General features: G+C 47.0%; 1 long non-coding RNA gene across 1 annotated transcript in view; it reads left to right on the plus strand.

The window, feature by feature from the left end:
* LOC141171139 (uncharacterized) overlaps nucleotides 1-21,317 on the plus strand; it is a 61,467-nt gene extending 40,150 nt beyond the window's left edge. The window contains exons 2-4 of the long non-coding RNA XR_012252325.1: nucleotides 4,287-4,437; nucleotides 8,282-8,500; nucleotides 20,506-21,317. This is a non-coding gene — a long non-coding RNA (uncharacterized lncRNA). The remainder of the gene's footprint in view (nucleotides 1-4,286; nucleotides 4,438-8,281; nucleotides 8,501-20,505) is intronic.
* Nucleotides 21,318-22,048: the final 731 nt, after the last annotated feature.

Consider the following 22,048-nt stretch of genomic DNA (forward strand, 5'->3'; position numbering starts at 1 on the left):
AATAAACAAAAAACAACAATTCAGGAATTGTTTTTTTTGTTTTTTTTAATTCTGTTCCGCTTGTGGTAAAATTGATAAGATAGCTTTATTCTTCGGGTCAGTACGTTTACAGCGGTACCACATTTATATCGTTTTTCTATGTTTTGCACTTTTACATGATAAAAGCAATTTTATAGAAAAAAATATTTTTTAGCATTGCTTTATTCTGAGAGCTATAACTTTTTTATTTTTCGACTGATGGAGCTGTATGGCGGCTTGTTTTTGCGGGATGAGATGACGTTTTCAGCGGTACCATTTTTATTTATATTCGTCTCTTTGATCGCATGTTATTCCGTTTTTAGTTTGGCATTATGGTGATAAAGCATTGTTTTTTGCTTAGTTTTTTATTTTTTTTTACCGTGTTCACTGAAGGGGTTAACTAGTGGGACAGTTTTATAGGTCAGGTCGTTCCAGACGCAGCGATACCAAATATGTGTACTTTTATTGTGTTTTTTTTTTTCATAATATTTATTGATGGGTACATTATATTTTTATTTTTGGTGGATTTTTTTTTTGATTTTTTTTTTTATATTTTTAAAAACAATTTTTTTTTTCTTTTTTTTTTTTCACTTTCTGACAGTTTTTTTTACTTTGTCCCACTATGGGACTTTCACTTTTTTTACTCTGATCACCTGCATGGCACAGGAATGGAGCACCATCCCTGTGCCATGCAGGCTGTCAGCGCTGGACAGGGAGAAGATAGTTTGGAAATGCTCTGCACATGTTCAAAAAATCTTCCTGCTGTCTGGTGACCCGGATGTTGTCATGACGACATCGGGTCGTCATGGCAACATCCTGGAAGCCGCGGCAGACAGCGCTGGAGGCCGGAAGAGGAGGTGAGTATACGATCACCTTCCGTTAGCCACCGCAATGCTGCGATCGACTTCGATCGCAGCATTGCAGGGGTTAATGTGCCGAGAGCAGAGTGGTACCACTCCCTGCACATAGCACCGGGTGTCAGCTGTGACAAGCAGCTGACACCCGGCGGGGATCGCGCCCGCACCGCTTGTGTGCGGGCAAAATCGCCAGGGCGTATTAATGCGTATCTGGTCCATAAAGCCCAGGGCACAGATAAGTATTAATACACCCTATGTCGTAAAGGGGTTAAACAATTTATTAATAGGCTTCCATTGTCACAGGTGTCCTAATGTTTAGCTCAACCCTCTGGTCCCAGGTTCAGGATCTCTGTGGTGACTGACAGACACAAGACAGTGGCTCTGTGTGAGGGGCTTCCTGACTTTTTATTTGTTCGCAGCCCTCCTCCCCAGTTACCCTAGATAGTTGGCAGAATTACAAACATGACCCCTCCCCCCTGCCTTAACACCCGCACATCCAAAACAGGACACAAGGTAAAATAAACTTGTTTACATTTCACACTTACGGTGCACAGTGCTGCACTGAGCCAGTCAGAGACTTACCCTGCAGCCCTGCCGGCTCCCTCTGCAGCCAGTCAGAGACTTACCCTGCAGCCAGGCCGGCTCCCTCTGCAGCCAGTCAGAGACTTACCCTGCAGCCAGGCCGGCTCCCTCTGAAGCCAGTCAGAGACTTACCCTGCAGCCAGGCCGGCTCCCTCTGCAGCCAGTCAGAGACTTACCCTGCAGCCAGGCCGGCTCCCTCTGCAGCCAGTCAGAGACTTACCCTGCAGCCAGGCCGGCTCCCTCTGCAGCCAGTCAGAGACTTACCCTGCAGCCAGGCCGGCTCCCTCTGCAGCCAGTCAGAGACTTACCCTGCAGCCAGGCCGGCTCCCTCTGAAGCCAGTCAGAGACTTACCCTGCAGCCAGGCCGGCTCCTTCTGCAGCCAGTCAGAGACTTACCCTGCAGCCAGGCCGGCTCCCTCTGCAGCCAGTCAGAGACTTACCCTGCAGCCAGGCCGGCTCCCTCTGCAGCCAGTCAGAGACTTACCCTGCAGCCAGGCCGGCTCCCTCTGAAGCCAGTCAGAGACTTACCCTGCAGCCAGGCCGGCTCCCTCTGCAGCCAGTCAGAGACTTACCCTGCAGCCAGGCCGGCTCCCTCTGCAGCCAGTCAGAGACTTACCCTGCAGCCAGGCCGGCTCCCTCTGCAGCCAGTCAGAGACTTACCCTGCAGCCAGGCCGGCTCCCTCTGCAGCCAGTCAGAGACTTACCCTGCAGCCAGGCCGGCTCCCTCTGAAGCCAGTCAGAGACTTACCCTGCAGCCAGGCCGGCTCCTTCTGCAGCCAGTCAGAGACTTACCCTGCAGCCAGGCCGGCTCCCTCTGCAGCCAGTCAGAGACTTACCCTGCAGCCAGGCCGGCTCCCTCTGCAGCCAGTCAGAGACTTACCCTGCAGCCAGGCCGGCTCCCTCTGCAGCCAGTCAGAGACTTACCCTGCAGCCAGGCCGGCTCCCTCTGCAGCCAGTCAGAGACTTACCCTGCAGCCAGGCCGGCTCCCTCTGCAGCCAGTCAGAGACTTACCCTGCAGCCAGGCCGGCTCCCTTTGCAGCCAGTCAGAGACTTACCCTGCAGCCAGGCCGGCTCCCTCTGCAGCCAGTCAGAGACTTACCCTGCAGCCAGGCCGGCTCCCTCTGCAGCCAGTCAGAGACTTACCCTTCAGCCAGGCCGGCTCCCTCTGAAGCCAGTCAGAGACTTACCCTGCAGCCAGGCCGGCTCCCTCTGCAGCCAGTCAGAGACTTACCCTGCAGCCAGGCCGGCTCCCTCTGCAGCCAGTCAGAGACTTACCCTGCAGCCAGGCCGGCTCCCTCTGCAGCCAGTCAGAGACTTACCCTGCAGCCAGGCCGGCTCCCTCTGCAGCCAGTCAGAGACTTACCCTGCAGCCAGGCCGGCTCCCTCTGCAGCCAGTCAGAGACTTACCCTGCAGCCAGGCCGGCTCCTCTGCGTCCACTAGGCAGCTCTAATGATGATCGCTCAGGCTGCTCAGCCTCAGCTCCTCTCTGCTGTGCACGCAGCGTAGCGATCTAGAGGGGCGTGTCTATGGACAGGACATCCGACGCTGGGTCCCCTGAACACTCGGGCCCCATAGCAGTCGCGTGGTCTGCCTCTATGGACGGTACGCCACTGCCCTGAAGAATTAAAAAGGTTGTCTGAAACCTAATAGCCAACTTATACTTAATGTCTACTTATCTAATTTTAAAAACATAGCACTTTTTTGCAATTTACATAAAATAAACATTTCTTATCATTCCATCTCTACACCTACTTCCTGTTTTTACATTTCAAATGATGTTTTGTTTGAGTCTCCCCGCATGCACTGTGGAGCCCCAAACAGAATGTCATCAAGGGGAGACAATGTTGTAGTGAGCATGCGTGGGTTGTCAATTCCAACACATGCTCAGTATGCACTCCCTGATCACTCCCTCCCTTTCAATGCGCACTAGCAGCGTGCTCTCTTGCTGGTTCGTCACTTTTGTTTAGAGCCAGTGAGGGACCACACTACCAGTGTGCATTGATAGGGACAGAGTGCAACGACCAGAGGGAGCATACTGAGCATGCGTCAGAATTGACAGCCTGCGCAACAGAGGCCATATCTTCCCTAGAAGTGGACATCACTGATGACATCTAATTTCCGGGGCAGAAAAAGTAGTTGTGGGGAATGACAACAGCGCCATCCCCCTGATGACGTCCTGGTTAAGGGCGCGGTAAGAATCTGGTGAGTGACCACGGCCCCAGCACCTTGATGACATTCTGTTTGAGGTTCCACAGTGCATACTAGGAGACTAAAAATGAAACATCATGGTAAGTGTAAAAACAGGAGGTAGATGTAGAGAGAATGGTAGGAAATTTTTGATTCATGTAAATCACAAAAGTGCTTAGTTTTTCAAATTAGACAGTAAGAATTGGGTTGGTTGCTGGAAAACCCTTGTAACATCTCTTTAGGTTCTCTGTGTGTCTGTTTGCATTCAGTACATATAAAGGGGTGGCCTGCCTTTTTTTTAGCTGGACATTACAGTGGCATGTAAAAGTTTGGGCATTCCTGGTCAAAATTTTCATGCACTATTGCTGTTTATAAATTTTACAGCAGGGTATTTGCTTATTATGTTTTTATCTTGGGTTTTTGTCTGTTTAGTGGCCAGTGTGAACATGCGCCTACATGCAGCATGCACACCAACTTATATTCTTTAGGAACCCTTGTAACATGTTGCTTCTTTTTACATGTTTCAAATAATATGGAAAAAATACAGCACTGTAGGAGAATTTTCCCTTTGCAACCAATAAGAGATCTATTTAAAGAGTATTTTAAGCAAATTATTTTTAATGTGTTTTTTTTGGAGCAGAATCTGCTGAAATATTCATGCAAGCAAAAAAAATCCAGAAATCCACACACGTTCTGCAGAAACATCTCCATTCAGATCTATGGAAAAGATTTTCAGTAACAGAACTTTTTGCAACAAATCTCCCAGGTTATTGATGTCACATAATGCATCAGTAAATATTCAATTCCATTGTTGTTCTGCACATGTTTGATATACTGTATAACGCATCATCAAACATTCCTGGCCATTGTAGTCCTACCACCTCTGTGATGTCACATCATGCATCATCAAACATTCCAATCCATCATTATCTGGAACTGTATACACTTCATATTGCCAGAGCACCTCAAGGAGAAAGGTAACAGAGGTTTTTAGGTTTTCAGAGGGGCTGGAAATCAGTAACATCTGATAGTCAGCAGGTAGGCATCCTCTGGAAAGTAAGCATTTAATTTGTAGTTTGTAAATTTAAATAATTTGAAGTTAGTCCTCCTAAATATAATACTAGCTTTAGAAAGCTAAAACCAACAATGACCATGTTCAGGGCCGGACTCTGAAATTCAGTCCTGGCATTTTAAAGCACACAGGCCCATGCTGTCCCTGCCCCCTTCCCAGATGGGAGTCTCCATTACTAATATTACCCTACCTGGAGGAAATTAAGATTTACTACAACTACCTATATTTCTAATAATACCGCTATATAAGATTTAATAATAATGATACCCCAATAATTATATTGCCATATAACAGACAAATAACACCAGACAATAACAACATATTACCAGCAAATATGGTTAATGATAATACCACGATACTAGGACTGATATTACCTCCATAGAATTGTAATATCAGTTTTACACCAGTGCTCTGCAGACTATATATGTGTATACTGTACAGGTCCTCACCAGTGACGTTCTTGATGATTGTAGTCATTCATTTTCCCTTTTGATCATCACCTGATGAAGACGGCTTGCATGCCGTCGAAACGCTTTGTGTTTTTACAAGGACTTTAATAAAGGTAGTAATTGTTGAATTTTATATGCCTTAGCGCTTTTTATCACCAGCTTTTACCTTTTGCATTTTCCACATAGAGATCTTTGGCTTACGGCTTTCCAAACCCCTCCTCACGTTCTCTACCTCTACACAAACATGATAGTGCAATAACTAGTGCCCTAGACCAGGGTTCCCCAACTCCAGTCCTCAAGGCCCACCAACAGGTCATGTTTTCAGGATTTCCTTAGTATTGCACAGGTGATGGAATTATTGCCTGTGCAGGTGATGGAATTATCACCTGTGTAATACTAAGGAAATCCTGAAAACATGACCTGTTGGTGGGCCTTGAGGACTGGAGTTGGGGAACCCTGCCCTAGACCATAATAAAGCCCCCACTGTGTCCTGTATAGTAACAGTGCCCCCTCTGTGCCCCTACAAGGTAATAATATTCCCTCTGTTCTTTCACATAGAATTAGTATCTGCTTGTGCCTCTTTATAATAATAATAATCCCCATGTGCCTCCTTTAAGAATACTCCCCCTTGGTGCCTTATAATAATGAACAATTACCTCCCTATAATAATAAAAACACCCCCTTTGCATTCTTATAATAGTGTTGCCTCCTGTGCTTGCCCTATAATGATAACAATCCCCTATTGTGCCTCCTTTTAATAATCACCATCAGTGCATCTGACTCGCCCCCTGGGCCGTGGGGCACGCGGATCCGGGCAGTAGGGAAACGAAGGGGGAAGTAGTGGCGGCCCGGTCCCACGGCTCAGGGTGGTCAGACCAATGGTAGTCTGCTAAGTGCTGTTGATAATGTCCGACTACGCCACCCGTGGATTTGCGATCATTAGGAACCGCCGCTGCAGGGCAGACCGCTGGGGCTGATGATGGGTGCAGCTGAGGTGGTGTGACTCCCCACGGGAAGAGTGCAGCCCCAGGGCAGTGTAGTGGATGGTGGGAGTGATGGTGGTGAGAGTCCTAGTACCGGTAGTGCTGGAGGCGCGAAGGAGCACACAGACAACAAGTTACAGTCCAGGGTCTTTACTCACAGTTAGTTTCCAAGTCACTTCAGCTGATAATGACTGCCCGAGCCGTGCTGCGTCCACCAGTTGTGAGGCTCGGTCAACTCCCAGGCAGTTCAGGAGTATGGCTCAGGACCCCCTTCTTTCCTTTCTCTGGCCTGCCTCACCAGTGACCCACTTTTGTCCAGCTGCCGCGGACCTGCGCAGGTAAACGTGGGCCCCGTTCCCCGCTGTCCTTTATGGTGCCTTCCTAGCAGGTTTGATGAGGTGCTGCACCAATAAATGGTCACAGCCTCCGGTCTTTGGCTGAGGGTTGTTTCTCCTCCACCAACTTGGGATCCGGTACCCTTAATCTGCCTGACCCTTCACCCTGGATTCTCGTGGGTTCTTAGGGTCCCTTCCACCTTCTTGTTCCTGAGCCCTTCTGTTTCTTTCTCTCTTTCTCTGCTGTTCCTTTCTGTTTCTGTTCCTTGCTGTTCTTGTTCCTTTCCGTTCCCGGCCTTTTCTCTAGGCCTGCCTCTGAGCAGAGCTCCTACAAAGCCCCTGCTCCCTGTCCTCTCTCACTGGACAGAACTGAACTGACTACTGTTCTAAGATGGTGCCCACCTTATATACCTCCCTCTAGCCATGAGCCCAGGTGACCAGCAACCAATGGGCTCCTATCTACGCTCAGGAACCAACCCCTATCTGCTCCTACATCACTGGGTATTCCTCCCCCCTCCCCACTCCAGACAGGGACATGGTCTGTCGTGCCTGCATTACTGTACTAATGGGAGTACCGTTGAGCTGTCCCTCGGAAATGGGGTGAGTGTGCTGTATGCTGCTAACTGAGCCCTGGTCCATACTCCATCCTTACCCCGGAGTGGAATACCACACCTCTGGCAGAGGTGCAATACCCCTGTAGCGGCCGAACCCTCGGGGCGCTACACATCTTTATTGTAATAATGCCCCTGGGTGTACATAGAAATCATGGGACCCCATAGCAAAAGTTCTGTAATAACATGTAGGTCCAGTCACAGAAGGACATACATTCCAACTTTTCAAGACACGAAGAGGGATATGGCACTTAGACATTTTGCCCCTCTTGAAGGCCCTTAGTGTCCTCACGCCCTTCCATGACCCCCATAGAGTATGGTGTACATATAAATGCTCCTACAACTATGATTGTACCACAAATTCCAATGCCCCACAGCACCCCACACAGTAAGATGGTCACCACAGCTCCCCATACCCCCACAGTATGATTTCCATCACAACTCCCAAATTAGTGCGATACCCACCACAGTGCCCCATAGATTAATCTGGTCATCACACAGCACCCATAGGGTATGCTGCTCCCCACACAGACCCCATACAGTATGCTGGTCTCCACATAGCCCCCATAGAGTATACTGGTCCCGACACAGGCTCCATAACATATAAACGTCCCCACACAGCTCCCCATAATGTATGACTGTCCCCACAGAGCCCCCCAAAAAGTAAAAAAATAATCTTATACTCACCTAATTCAGGCTTCTGGACCTTTGCAACCTCCATCCCCTCTTCTACCTCTAGAAGCAAAGCAGTAACGTCATAGCGCCGCCCGATGTCCTCTGTGTCACATTGGCCTCCAGCAGGCCATAAGTAGCTTGCATCCTGCTGGAAAAAGTGACTGAGCACGCAGTGGCTCTTTGCACCGCCACAGGTGTTAACAGTACTGCCATCCTGCGGATGTGAGGACGCTGGTACTGATAACAGTGTCACAGTCAGTGCGGCCCATGGCATTTGCCAAATTTGCCCGATGGCCAGTTCGGCCATAATCACGTTACATAGGATACTGGAGGTTGTATGTGCCCCTCAGTTTGCAAACATAATATACTACATGAGAAACTTTACTATCATTCATGATACATGGCACTCATCTTTTATTATATACCTATATCTCATTTTATAGACAAATGTTCCATATTTTTAACGCTGGCATTTAAAGACTAACTTTACACCCATATATGAACTCACAGTAAGAAGAGCAAAATCATCTACTTACCATCTGCCAGAAAAATGTCTTCATTGCCTAAATCACATGTTACGGAGGAGACGGAAACAGAAGAGACTGAGAAAAAGAATAAAATACTGAAATACAAACAAGTAAAATATAAAAAGCTAAAAGAAGAACAAGAAGGAGCAAATGTTGAAACCAAGTGGTGGCATCGTCTGCCCTTTTTCAAACCTAGAAAACAGTAAGTATTTTAACTATCTCTTATACAGTAGTTCTTAGTCCTATTTTACATAGATTTTGAAATGCTTTTTTTGTTGCAAATAATACAAATATCTCTTAACTAGTGATGGGCGAGCACTAAAATGCTCGGGTGCTCGACCCGAGCAACGAGCCCAATGTAAGTCTATGGGAAACTTGAGCATTTTTCAGATGGCTCCCCCCGGAGGTCTGCAGAGGGCCTAAAAATTGCCCAAATCAATGGAAACAGTGGTCAAATGACATGGGAACAGCATGGGGAAGACCCCTGGAAGCATTTCTGACTCCCAGGTCACTTTTGTCAACAACGTTGTCAGAGGTATTACGCCACTTTTACAGACTCACAATAAAACATACAAAAATGAAAGCAAAATGGATTTTTCTGGGAAATATGTTAAGGAACATCCTTTCCAGGGTAATGACTTTTGTATATAAAGCAAAATAAATAACCAAAAACAAAAATCCTGCTCCATACCTTGGGCTATGTTCACATGTAGCGTTTGATGCGTTTTTTTCACTTTTGCATTGCTTTCAACTGTGAAAAATGCATTCACTAGGAAATGTCATTTTAACATTTTACAACCTTATCTGGCCATGTGGTGTGTGAGATATCATTATTATTATTATTTATTATTATTCCATGGCGCTTTACATGTGATAGGGATATACATAGCAAAAACATTTACATAATCTTAACTAAACGAGTCAGCGACTGGTACAGGAGGAGCGAGGACCCTGCCCGCGAGGGTTCACAGTCTACAAGGGATGGGTGAGGATACAGTAGGTGAGGGTAGAGGAGGTCATGCAGTAATGTGGTGGAGCGGTGGTTACTGCAGGTTGAAGGCTTGTCAGAAGGGGTAGGTCTTCAGGTTTCTTTTGAAGGCTTCCATGGTAGGCGAGAGTCTGATGTGTTGGGGTACAGAGTTCCAGAGTAGGGGGGATGCACGGGAGAAATCTTGTATGCGATTGTGGGAAGAGGAGATAAGAGGGGAGTAGAGAAGGAGATCTTGTGAGGATCGGAGGTTGCATGCAGGTAGGTACTGGGAGACTAGGTCACAGATGTATGGAGGAGACAGGTTGTGGATGGCTTTGTATGCCGTGGTTAGGGTTTTGAACTGGATTCTCTGGGCAATGGGGAGCCAGTGAAGGGATTGACAGAGGGGGGAGGCCGGGGAATAGCGGGGGGACAGATGGATTAGTCGAGCAGCACAGTTTAGGATAGATTGGAGGGGCACAAGAGTGTTGGAAGGGAGGCCACATAGCAGGAGGTTGCAGTAGTCGAGGCGGGAGATGATGAGGGCATGCACTAGTGTTTTTGCAGAGTCTTTGTTGAGGAATGCACGGATCCGGGAGATATTTTTGAGTTGGAGTCGGCAGGAAGTGGAAAGGGCTTGGATATGTGGTTTGAAGGAGAGATCAGAGTCCAGGGTTACCCCAAGGCAGCGAGCTTGTGGGACTGGGGAGAGTGAACAGCCATTGATGTTGATGAATAGGTCAGATGGGGGATATGATTGAGAGGGTGCAAAGATGATGAACTCTGTTTTATCCATGTTGAGTTTTAGAAATCTGGCAGAGAAGAAGGATGAGATGGTGGATTTTGGTTAGTAGGGAGGAGATATCGGGTCCAGAGAGGTAGATCTGTGTGTCATCAGCATAGAGGTGATACTGAAAGCCGTGAGACTCTATGAACTGTCCCAGGCCAAAGGTGTAGATGGAGAAAAGCAGAGGTCCTAGAACTGAACCTTGGGGGACACCGACAGATAGGAGGCGAGATGAGGAGGTGGTGCGTGAGTGGGAGACGCTGAATGTCCTGTCTGTTAAGTATGAGGAGATCCAAGATAGGGCCAAGTCCGTGATGCCAAGAGATGAGAGAATCTGTAGTAAGAGGGAATGGTCCACTGTGTCGAAGGCAGATGACAGGTCCAGAAGGAGGAGGATGGAGTAGTGTCACTTGGATTTGGTAGATAGTAGGTCGTTGGTGACTTTGGTCAGGGCAGTTTCAGTCGAGTGATGCGGTCGGAAGCCAGATTGCAGGCGGTCGAAGAGGGAACAGGAGGAGAGGTGGGAGGACAGTTCAAGGTGGACATGTTGTTCTAGTAGTTTTGAGGCAAAGGGGAGAAGTGATATGGGGCGGTAGCTAGTCAGAGAGGATGGGTCAAGGGAGGGCTTTTTGAGGATGGGTGTGATTGCGGCATGTTTGAAACATGAGGGGAAGACACCGGTTGTTATTGACAGGTTAAAGAGGTGGGTTAGGGTTGGGATGAAGACTGTGGTAAGGTTAGGGATGAGGTGGGATGGGATTGGGTCAAGTTCACAGGTGGTGTGGTGTGATATGGAGAGTAAAGAGTAGACTTGACCTTCTGTAATGGTGGAGAAGTGGGGTTTGGAGGAGGAAGGTTGAGTAGATATGAGGCGGGGTTGTGCGGGCTTTAGGCAAAAGCTATGTCTGATGGTGTCAATCTTCTGCTTGAAGAATGAGGCAAAGTCTTCGGCTGAGATGAGAGAAGAGGGAGGAGGTGCTGGGGGACGAAGGAGAGAATTGAAAGTGTTAAATAGCTGTTTAGGGTTGTGAGACAGGGAGGATATGAGAGATGGTAAGTAGGTTTGTTTTGCTGTAGTGAGTGCGGACTTGAAAATAGTGAGGGATTATTTGAATGCGATGAAGTGCTCGATGGAGTGAGACCTTTTCCATCTCCTCTCCGCAACCCTGGAGGTCCGTCGCAGTTCTTTAGTAACTTTGGTGTGCCAGGGTTGCCTGTTGATTGTGCGAGATTTGGCATGTGTGAGAGGGGCGATCGAGTCGAGAGCTGCAGCTATTGTGGTGTTATATGAAGCGGCAGCAACATCTGCATTGTGTAAGGAATTTATGTCTGTAAGAGGGAGGAGGGATTCAGAGAGTTAGTGTAGGTCAAGGTGTTTGAGGTTTCTGCGAGCGTGTGCAAGTTTGTGGAGTGAGGATTGTGCACTTGGAGATGAGAGGGTAGAGAATGTGAGGAGGTTATGGTCAGAGAGAGGGAGGGGTGAGTTAGAGAGGTTAGATAGGGAACAGAGGCAGGTGAAGATGAGGTCCAGTGTGTGGCCATCTTTATGAGTAGCTGCGAAGACCATTGAGCAAGGCCGAAGGAGGAAGTGAGGGATAGGAGCTTAGAGACAGACGAGTGGGAAGTGTCAATGGGGATGTTGAAGTCACCCATTATGATAGTGGGGATGTCAGTGGAAAGGAAGTGAAGCAGCCAGGTGATGAAGTGGTCTAAGAAAGTGGTGGCTAGCCCTAGGGGTCGGTAAATGACGGCCAGTTGGAGGTCAGAGGGAGAATAGATGCGCACACAGTGCACCTCAAAAGAGGGGAGTGTAACAGAGGGTGGCAGTGATATTTGGGTGAAAGCGCAGGTATCTGACAGGAGAAAACCTACGCCTCCGACATGTTTTCCGTTGGGGCGGGGGGTGTGGGAAAGGTGGAATCCGCCATATGAAAGTGCAGCTGGGGAGGCTGTGTCAGAGGGGGTGATGGCGAGGAAGGAAAGTTTGTTAGTAATGTAAAAGTCGAGGATGTAGGAAAGTTTGTTGCAGACGGAGTGAGCGTTCCATAGAGCTCCTGTTAGTGCAACTGAGGAAGTGGGGATTAGTTGGATGGGTATGAGGTTAGAAGGGTTGCAACAGTTTGTGGAAGGTCGTGGATAGGAGGTAGAAGTAACTGTGGGGATATGGCGAGAAGGACCAGGATTTGGAGAGATGTCTCCAGCAGTGAGGAGGAGCAGAGAAAGTGTTAGCAGGTGGGAGCAAGAGAGAGCATGAGGTGGCTGTCTGTGTTTGGAGATCCAGGATTGAATGTTGAGGAATAATTCGGAGGAGGAGGTGAGATGAATGGGGAGGGTGGAGGGAGAGATGAAGAGTTTCTTACTAGGTGTAGGGATTTGAGGGGATACTAGAAAGTGGAGGACTATAGAGGAAAAAGTGAGAGCTAACAGAAACATAGTTAAAAGAGTAAGAGGTCAAAGTGTTGGTTACCTGACTCCTGCCCTGACTAAGTGCCTCTGAAATAACTGCCACTTATCTCCGAAGCCACTTGGCACAAGAAGACGCGTGCACAACCCAGCACATGTGCACCCCTTAAAGAGCTTCTAAATATATAGGGCACACTAAACCATCAGGTGAGGGGCATTGTGGGAGCTGCTTGTGGCTAAATTAGCAGCTGGTCATCTCACCAGGAGATGGCTGGGTGATCAAAGACAGGGCTAGGACTCTGTAGGCTCTGCAGTTTAGCACCTCTAAACATCAGATAAAGTCAACAGTGGGGAAAGGACAGACATATGTGAGTATTGAGTGGAATGGGACAGATAAAGCAGAAATATCAAGCAGAGAATTCTACAAGTGAGTTGAATCAGGAGAGCAGAGCATTAGATGGCGGCATATACAGCAAGCAGATTAATTATGCAGGAGAAGAGCATGTACCAGTGAGTTGAATCAGGAGAGCAGAGCATTAGATGGCGGCATATACAGCAAGCAGAGGAATTATGCAGGAGAAGAGCATGTACCAGTGAGTTGAATCAGGAGAGCAGAGCATTAGATGGCGGCATATACAGCAAGCAGAGGAATTATGCAGGAGAAGAGCATGTACCAGTGAGCTGAATCAGGAGAGCAGAGCATTAGATGGCGGCATATACAGCAAGCAGAGGAATTATGCAGGAGAAGAGCATGTACCAGTGAGTTGAATCAGGGGAGCAGAGCATTAGATGGCGGCCTATACAGCAAGCAGAGAAATTGTGCAGGAGAAGAGCATGTACCAGTGAGTTGAATCAGGAGAGCAGAGCATTAGATGGCGGCATATACAGCAAACAGAGGAATTATGCGGGAGAAGAGCATGTACCAGTGAGTTGAATCAGGAGAGCAGAGCATTAGATGGCGGCATATACAGCAAGCAGAGCAATTATGCAGGAGAAGAGCATGTACCAGCGAGTTGAATCAGGAGAGCAGAGCATTAGATGGCGGCATATACAGCAAGCAGAGGAATTATGCAGGAGAAGAGCATGTACCAGTGAGTTGAATCAGGAGAGCAGAGCATTAGATGGCGGCATATACAGCAAGCAGAGGAATTATGCAGGAGAAGAGCATGTACCAGTGAGTTGAATCAGGAGAGCAGAGCATTAGATGGCGACATATACAGCAAGCAGAGGAATTATGCAGGAGAAAAGCATGTACCAGTGAGTTGAATCAGGAGAGCAGAGCATTAGATGGCGGCATATACAGTAAGCAGAGGAATTATGCAGGAGAAGAGTATGTACCAGTGAGTTGAATCAGGAGAGCAGAGCATTAGATGGCGGCATGTACAGCAAGCAGAGGAATTATGCTGGAGAATAGCATGTACCAGTGAGTTGAATCAGGAGAGCAGAGCATTAGATGGCGGCATATACAGCAAGCAGAGGAATTATGCAGGAGAAGAGCATGTACCGGTGAGTTGAATCAGGAGAGCAGAGCATTAGATGGCGGCATATACAGCAAGCAGAGGAATTATGCAGGAGAAGAGCATGTACCTGTGTGAAAAGAGAAGAAGAACACGAATGTTAGTCCATGGCCACTGAAATAGCTGCCACTTATCTCCAAAGCCACTTTGCACAAGAAGACGCGTGCACAACCCAGCATCAGACACATCGTTTATGAAGTCCATCATTTATGAAGGAGGGACTCTGAAAGTCACAAAGCCTATTTTTATAGGGCCATCAGGCGGCCTTTACTATTCTTAAAGGGCCAGCAGTCGGCTCTCACTATTCTTAGAGAGCCATCAGCCGGCTATGTCCCTTGGAAGAGATGTGGAGGTCAGAGGGCCTCCTGAAAACAATGTTCCCGTTATTAGGAAGTGGGTCTCCCATTGTATTTACCTATGCAGTGAATGCAATGGCTGCCAAAAATTGGGAGGCACTCCAATGCCCCTTGGAAGAGACATGGAGGAGGGCCTGATAAAAAAAAATGTTCCCATTAGAAAGGAGCGGGTCTCCTATACTTGTAATGCCCATGCACTAAGTGTATGGGCTGACAAACATTTACCCCTGGGGGGTATACATGAACATACTGTATAAAAATTCTTTATACAGGCATCATAAACACCCTTTAAAAAAATTATGTGGGTGTTGCATCACGGACCACGGTCACCCTGGTGATATGGTGGTGGAGGATGAAGAGAAGGAGGAGGACAAGAGCAAATAGACAAAATCAAGAACCATATACCCATGAGTGGGTGTGAAGAGGTGCATGGGAATACACCTCCCAAAAAAAGACAGTGGATTTGAGTTTATGTTACGCTGCTATCATTCGGGGGTGTTGAGAAGTCTGGCCCAATCCAGCCCTCGTTCATATTTATAAGAGTCAGCCTGTCAACATTTTCAGTTGACAGGCGGATGCGCTTATCAGTTATAATTCCACCAGCGGCACTAAAAACCCGCTCTGATAAAACGCTGGGCAGGATAGGACCTCCAAGGCATAGAGAGCCAGTTCATTCCACGTGTCCAGCTTGGATACCTAATAATTATAAGGCACAGAGGAATCACGGAGGACGTTGGTACAGTCAGCAAGGTACTCCCTCAGCTGTAGGTGACTTTCTAAAATGGGCACAGAGGCGGCGTACTTTAACAAGCAGATCCGGCAGCTCCGGGAAGGATTTGAGAAACTGCTGAACCATGAGGTTAAGTACATGGGCCAGGCATGGTACGTGTGTGAGCTCGCCTCACCTCAGAGCCGCCACCAGGTTCCAGCCATTGTCACACACGACCATGCCTGGCTGTAGGTTCAGCGGTGTGAGCCACAGATCTGCCTGCTCTTTCAGAGCTGTCCACAACTCTTGAGCATTGTGCGGTTTGTCAACTAAGCATATTAGCTTCAGCACACCCTGTTGCTGCTTGGCCGAGGCAGTGCTGCAGTGCTTCCAGCTTGTGACTGATGTGGTCATTTCGGAGATGGAGGCTGAAGAGGAGGATGAGGTGCAGGAGCTGTAGACTGTGGGGGCAACCTGGTTGACCTAGGGCCCGCAATCCTTGACGTCGGGAGGACGTGTCCCGTCCCAAGGTCCGACTGGGTCCCGGCTTCCACTATGTTAATCCAGTGTGCCGTCAGCAAGATGTACCGTCCCTGCCCACAAGCACTTGTCCATGTGTCCGTAGTTAAGTGGACTTTTCCGGTAACTGCGTTGTTGAGGGCACGGCTAATGTTTAGGGACATGTGCTTGTGTAATGCAGAGACGGCACACTGGGAGAAATAGTGGCGGCTAGGGACCGAGTACCGAGGGATGGCCACCGCCATCAGGTTGGGGAATGCTTCTGTCTCCACGAGCCTAAAAGGCAACATTTTGAGTGCAAGCAGTTGTGAAATGTGGGGATTTAGTAGTGGGGCGTTGGCTGCGTATTTGCGCTTGCGTTCCAAGGACTGGGGTATGGAGAATTGAACGCTGCACTGGGACAAGGACGTGGAAGTGCTTTCTGATGCTGCTACTTGAGAGTGTGCAACGACAGGTGCAGGGCAGGAGGCATCTTTGCATGCACCATGGACAGGGGATTGGCTTGCATGCACAACAGTGGAAGAAGCAAAGGTGCCACCCGCAGACACTGTTCCTGGACCCTGGGGTTCGGCCCACAGTCAGGTGCTTTGCTGCCATGTGCCTAATCATGCTGGTGGTGGTCAGGCTGCTAGTTTTGCCACCCCTGCTGATGCTGGCCTGGCAGGTGGTGCAAATGGCCTTTTTGGAGTTATCGGCAGGGTCTTTAAAAAATCAACCAGACTCGGGAAGACCTAACAGTTGTACTGGCAACTTCCTGTGTGTTGGTGTTACGGGGAACGGTTGCCTGTCTTCTGTCTGCGGCCACCACACTGCTTCTTCCTGCCTGTTGGGGTGCTCAGCCTCCCTCCCCCTGTGTGCTGCTGTCTTTCTGCCAGGTTGGGTCAGTTACTATATTATCCACCACGTCGTCTTCCACTTCCGCACCCTGGTCCTCCTCCTGACTTTCTGGCAATTGTGTCTCATCATTGTCCACCTCTTGTGACACCTTTCCACCGTGGCTGCTCAAATATTTGGGCATCGCTACATGCGATCTCCTCTTGCTGCGCTTCAAGTGGACCGGGCGAGAGGCCCGAATCTATAAATGGTAAAGTGAACAGCTCTTCAGAGTGTCCAAGTGTGGGATCAGTTGTCTCTGGGCACTCGGCATGGTAGGAGGAAGGAGGATCAGGTTGAGGAATATGTGGTCCAGACTCACGGCTACTGAGACTTGACCGTGTGGAAGACAGGGTGGTGGTGGTGGTGGTGGCTAAGTGACTAGAAGCATTATCCGCTATCCAACCAACAACCTTTTGACACTGCTCTGGGTTCAATAGTCGTGTGCTGTGGTCCCCTGGGTATTGGGACAGGAAGGTCGGGCGAGAAGATGTGAGTGTTTGTTGTGGCACAATTTCAGCTTGCCCACGGCCTCGGCCTCCGCCTCTCAATGCACCATCACCATCACGTCCAGTTCCCCATCCCTTGCCACGCTCCTTGCCCATTTTAAATGGAGAACAATATCTTCCATGCTCACTACAAATGGCTTAATTTGGAGCGAAGTTATATGTAATCTGTGTGTTGGAGAAACCACAGTTTTAAATACCTGGCCTGTAGGTAACTATTTTGAACAGCAAACCGGTGCCAAAAACTTTGCTGACACACTGAAAAAAAATTAGAATGGAGGCCAGAAATGGCAGAATTTTCTGAAAACGTATATGTGATCCGTGTGACGGACAAACCACAGTTTTAAATACCTGGCCTGTAGGTAACTATTTTGACCAGCAAACCGGTGCCAAAAACTTTGGTAACACAGTGAAAAAAAATTTGAATGGAGGCCAAAAATGGCAGCATTTTCAGCACAATTATATGTGAATGTGATCCGTGTGACGGAGAAACCACAGTTTTAAATAGCTGGATTTTTAGCGCTGTAATATGGAAAGGACCTGGCTGTATTCTGCAGTGCTACAAGCAAATGGCACAGAAAAATGGTGTTCTCTGGATTGCTTATTAAGAAAATAATGGGGATTAAGATCCAAAAAAATTATTCCTGGCCCCTGAGACCTGGGCCTTTGTCTAGAAATATCTAACAGCAGCAGAAGGCAGAACTAGAATGGAGTCTCTTGTGCTATATGCACTGGAGTCTGCTATATACCCTGCCCACAAGCACTTGTCCGTGGTTAGGTGGACTTTCCCAGTAACTGCGTTGATGAGGGCACTTCTAATGTTGAGGGACACGTGCTCGTGTAATGCGGGGACGGCACACCGGGAGAAATAGTGGTGGCTGGGGACTGAATACCGAGGGACGGCTGCCGCCATCAGGTTGCGGAAAGCTTCCGTGTCCACAAGCCTACAAGGCAACATTTAGAACACAAGCATTTGCGAAATATGTGACTTTAGAAATGTTGCCTGTGGGGCGATGGCTACGTATTTGCGCTTGCGTTCCAAGGACTGGGGTAGAGACAACTGAACGCTGCGCTGGGACAAGGACGTGGACATGCTTGCTGATGGTGCTAGTTGAGAGTAGGAAACGACAGGTGTAGGGCGGGAGGCAGCTTGGCATGCGCCATGGACAGGGGTTTGGTTTGCACGCACAACAGCGGAGCAAGCAGTGGTGTCACCCGCAAACACTATTTCTGGACCCTGGGTTTTGGCCCACTTAGTCAGGTGCTTTGCTGCCATGTGCCTGATCATGCTGGTGGTGGTCAGGCTACTAGTTTTGCTACCTGTTATCTGCAGAGTCTGTAAAAAAGAACCAGACTCAGGAAGACCTAACAGTTGTACTGGCAACTTCCGTCGTGTTGACGTTACAAGGAACGCTTTCCCGCCTTGTGTCTGCAGCCACCATGCTGCTTCTTCCTGCCTGTTGTAGTGCTACACCTCCCTCCCCCTGTGTACTGCTGTCCTCGCTCTGTATGTCCCCCTGCCAGGTTAGGTAAGTTACTATATCATCCACCACCTCGTCTTCCACTTCTGCACCCTGGTCCTCCTTCTGACTTTCTGGCAATTGTGTCTCATCATCATCATCCACCTCTTGCAAATGAAATTGCACTTTCCCACCGTCACCTTCGTTTGACCATGGCTGCTCCAATATTTGGGCATCGCTACACGCGTTCTCCTCTTGACTCAATTGAAGCTGTCTGGGTGAGAGGCCCGAATCTACAAAATGGAAAAGTGAACAGCTCTTCTGAGTGTCCATGTGTAGGATCAGTTGTCTCTGGGCTCTCGGCATGGTGGGAGGAAGGAGGATCAGGGTGAGGAATATGCAGTCCAGACTCACGGCTACTGAGACTTGAACGTGTGGAAGACAGGGTGGTGTTGGTGGTGGCTAAGTGACTGAAAGCATTGTCTGCTATCCAACCAATAACCTTTTGACACTGCTTTGTGTTCAATAGTGGTGTTCTGCGGTTCCCTAGTAATTGGGACAGGAAGGTCGAGCAACAAGATGTGGGTGTTTGTCGTGCCACAATCTCAGCTTGCCCACGGCCACGTCCTCGGCCTCTGCATGCACCATAACCATTGTGTCCACTTCCCCGTCCGTTGCCACGCACCTTACCCATTTTTAACGGAAGACAATATTTTCCACGTTCACGAGAAATGGCTGATTTTGGAACGCAGTTATATGTGATATGTCTGACAGAGAACCACAATTTTAAATAGCAGGCCTGTAATTTGCTAATACTATCCTTCACAGACACCTAGTGTGAATAGCTTGACCGACACACTGCAACGGAATGAAAATGGAAGAAATGTCTGATTTTGGAACACTCTTTTAGGTGTTATGTCTGACAGAGAACCACGGTTTTAAATAGTAGGCCTTTTATTTGCTAATACTATACTTCACAGACATATAGTGTGAATAGCTTGACCGACGCACTGCAACGGAATAAAAATGGAAGAAATGTCTAATTTTGGAACACTTTTATAGGTGTTATGTCTGACAGAGAACCACGATTTTAAATAGCAGGCCTGTTATTTGCTAATACTATCCTTCACAGATACCTATTGTGAATAGGTTGACCGACACACAGCAACAGAATAGAAAAGGAGGCCAATATTGTCCACGTTCAGTTTAAATTTCTGGATTTTTATCGCTGAAATATGGAACAGATCTGGCTTTATTCTGCAATGAGATCAAGCAAATTGTGCCGAAAAATGGTGTACTCTGGATTGCTTTTTAACCAAATAACCAAGATTAAGATCAATTTTTTTTTCCCTGGGCCCTGATATCTGGGGCTATGTCTACAAATATCTGTAAGAACAGCAGAAGCAGGAACGTTCAATAGACCCTCTTGTACTATATGCACTGCAGTCTCCCACATACACTGCCTGCCTGCCTAATTCCTGCTATCACCACTCAATATATGCATCTGGATTACTCCTCAGAAGAACTGTTAGTTCAGATGGATATATATATATATATATTTTGTTGAATACCTATACTAACTGTGAAGAAGCAAATCTCTCCGTGATGCAGCAGCAGCTCTCCCTACTCTGCCTGGTTTCGGAGTAGACTGTGACGAGCATGGCGGCGCCTGGTCTTATATACACCTGATGATGCTATGCGGCCAGCCAATCACTGTAATGCCCACAACCAACATGGCTACGGAATTACAGTGCATGGCTAAAGAGCGCCAAACATGCAGGGAGGGGACCGGAGTTCCCGCCCGAGCAACCTCTAAATACTCACCGAGCTCGTCGAGCACAGTGATGCTTGGGCGAGTACTGAGCAGTAACGAGCACGTTCGCTCTTCACTAGAGGTGACACCCCTGATGTAAATTTTCAGAAAATTGTTATTTCTTATAAAATTTTGGGGTGTATGAGCTTTAATTTAGGATTTATTGTAAATTTTGTTTACTCGACAGACATAGGGGTCTAATTCTGATACATTGATTAAGGCTGATTACATTTAATGAAAATATAGAGTTGCAAAAAAAAATACTAATAATGTCTCGCTGTATGTTTATTACAGAGTAAAATCCTGCTAAAGTAAGAATGGTAATAAGACCTTGAAGTACAGAAGCCAAGCAGAGGAACTTGAAGCAACAGTGGGCAAAATAAAAGAAATATTGCACTGAAAATGTTGATTCCTGATAAAATTATTTTGTTGTGAATTGAGTTTTTGAGAAAGATTTTAAACTGTATAACTGTGAACTGATGATTTATTAGAAGTGTCAGCATTGAGTTTCTACAAGATTTCTCAAAGCAGCCACATTATATTCAATTTTCTAAGCATTGAATTGAAGCTTTAACTTTTGCTGTCATTAACTTTGAAACTAACAACTGAATTTTGAAACATGATTGCTACAACCCAAAGTCCATTATCAATAATAGCATTAAAAAAGCTGTCCAAGATTAAAAAAAAAAAATTTTTTTTATTCCAAAAACAGTACTACACATGACCACTGGTTGTGTATGGTATTGCGACTAAATCCTAACAATGGAGCAAAGCTGCAATACTATGATCCATTAGAACAATTCCTGGAATTCACATGTAATGTACGTCCATACAATACATACCTCATATTATAACCGTATGATGCATTGTGTGACATACATATGTGCCGGACTATGAAATGACCATTCGGAAGACTAATCGTAACCCAAGTAAAACAAACCGAACATCCCGGTCATAATGAAAAAATAATAATAAAGAATTAGCCAAACATTGTGTCAGACTAAAAAATCTTTATTCCAAAAATAGGTTCTTGGTGGCACTAAAGAAAAAGTGCATACATGGATTTATAAGAAAGGAGAAAGGGGGAAGAAAGAGAAGGAAAGGAACAGAGAGAGAGGAGGAAAAGGGAAAGAGGGAAGGGGAAGGATAGAAGAGGGTGTAGTGGGTGGTGTGAGGGATGGAAAGGGAGGAGAGGGGGGATGAAAAAGAAAGGAAAGAGAAAACAGGGGGTAAAAAACATGTAATACTACAATGTGCAAAAATAAAATAATACATATACAGTACAGACCAAAAGTTTGGACACACCTTCTCATTTAAAGATTTTTCTGTATTTTCATGACTATGAAAATTGTACATTCACACTGAAGGCATCAAAAGTATGAATTAACACATGTGGAATTATATACTTAACAAAAAAGTGTGAAACAACTGAAAATATGTCTTATATTCTAGGTTCTTCAAAGTAGCCACCTTTTGCTTTGATGACTGCTTTGCACACTCTTGGCATTCTCTTGATGAGCTTCAAGAGGTAGTCACCGTAAATGGTTTTCACTTCACAGGTGTGCCCTGTCAGGTTTAATAAGTGGGATTTCTTGCCTTATAAATGGGGTTGGGACCATCAGTTGTGCTGTGCAGAAGTCAGGTGGATACACAGCTGATAGTCCTAATGAATAGACTGTTAGAATTTGTATTATGGCAAGAAAAAAGCAGCTAAGTAAAGAAAAATGAGTGGCCATCATTACTTTAAGAAATGAAGGTCAGTCAGTCCGAAAAATTGGGCAAACTTTGAAAGTGTCCCCAAGTGCAGTTGCAAAAACCATCAAGCGCTACAAAGAAA

The sequence above is a fragment of the Phyllobates terribilis genome, unplaced genomic scaffold, assembly GCF_046119375.1.
Source record: "Phyllobates terribilis strain yellow unplaced genomic scaffold, ASM4611937v1 Scaffold_1__5_contigs__length_1240528914, whole genome shotgun sequence".
Taxonomy (NCBI): Eukaryota; Metazoa; Chordata; class Amphibia; order Anura; family Dendrobatidae; genus Phyllobates; species Phyllobates terribilis.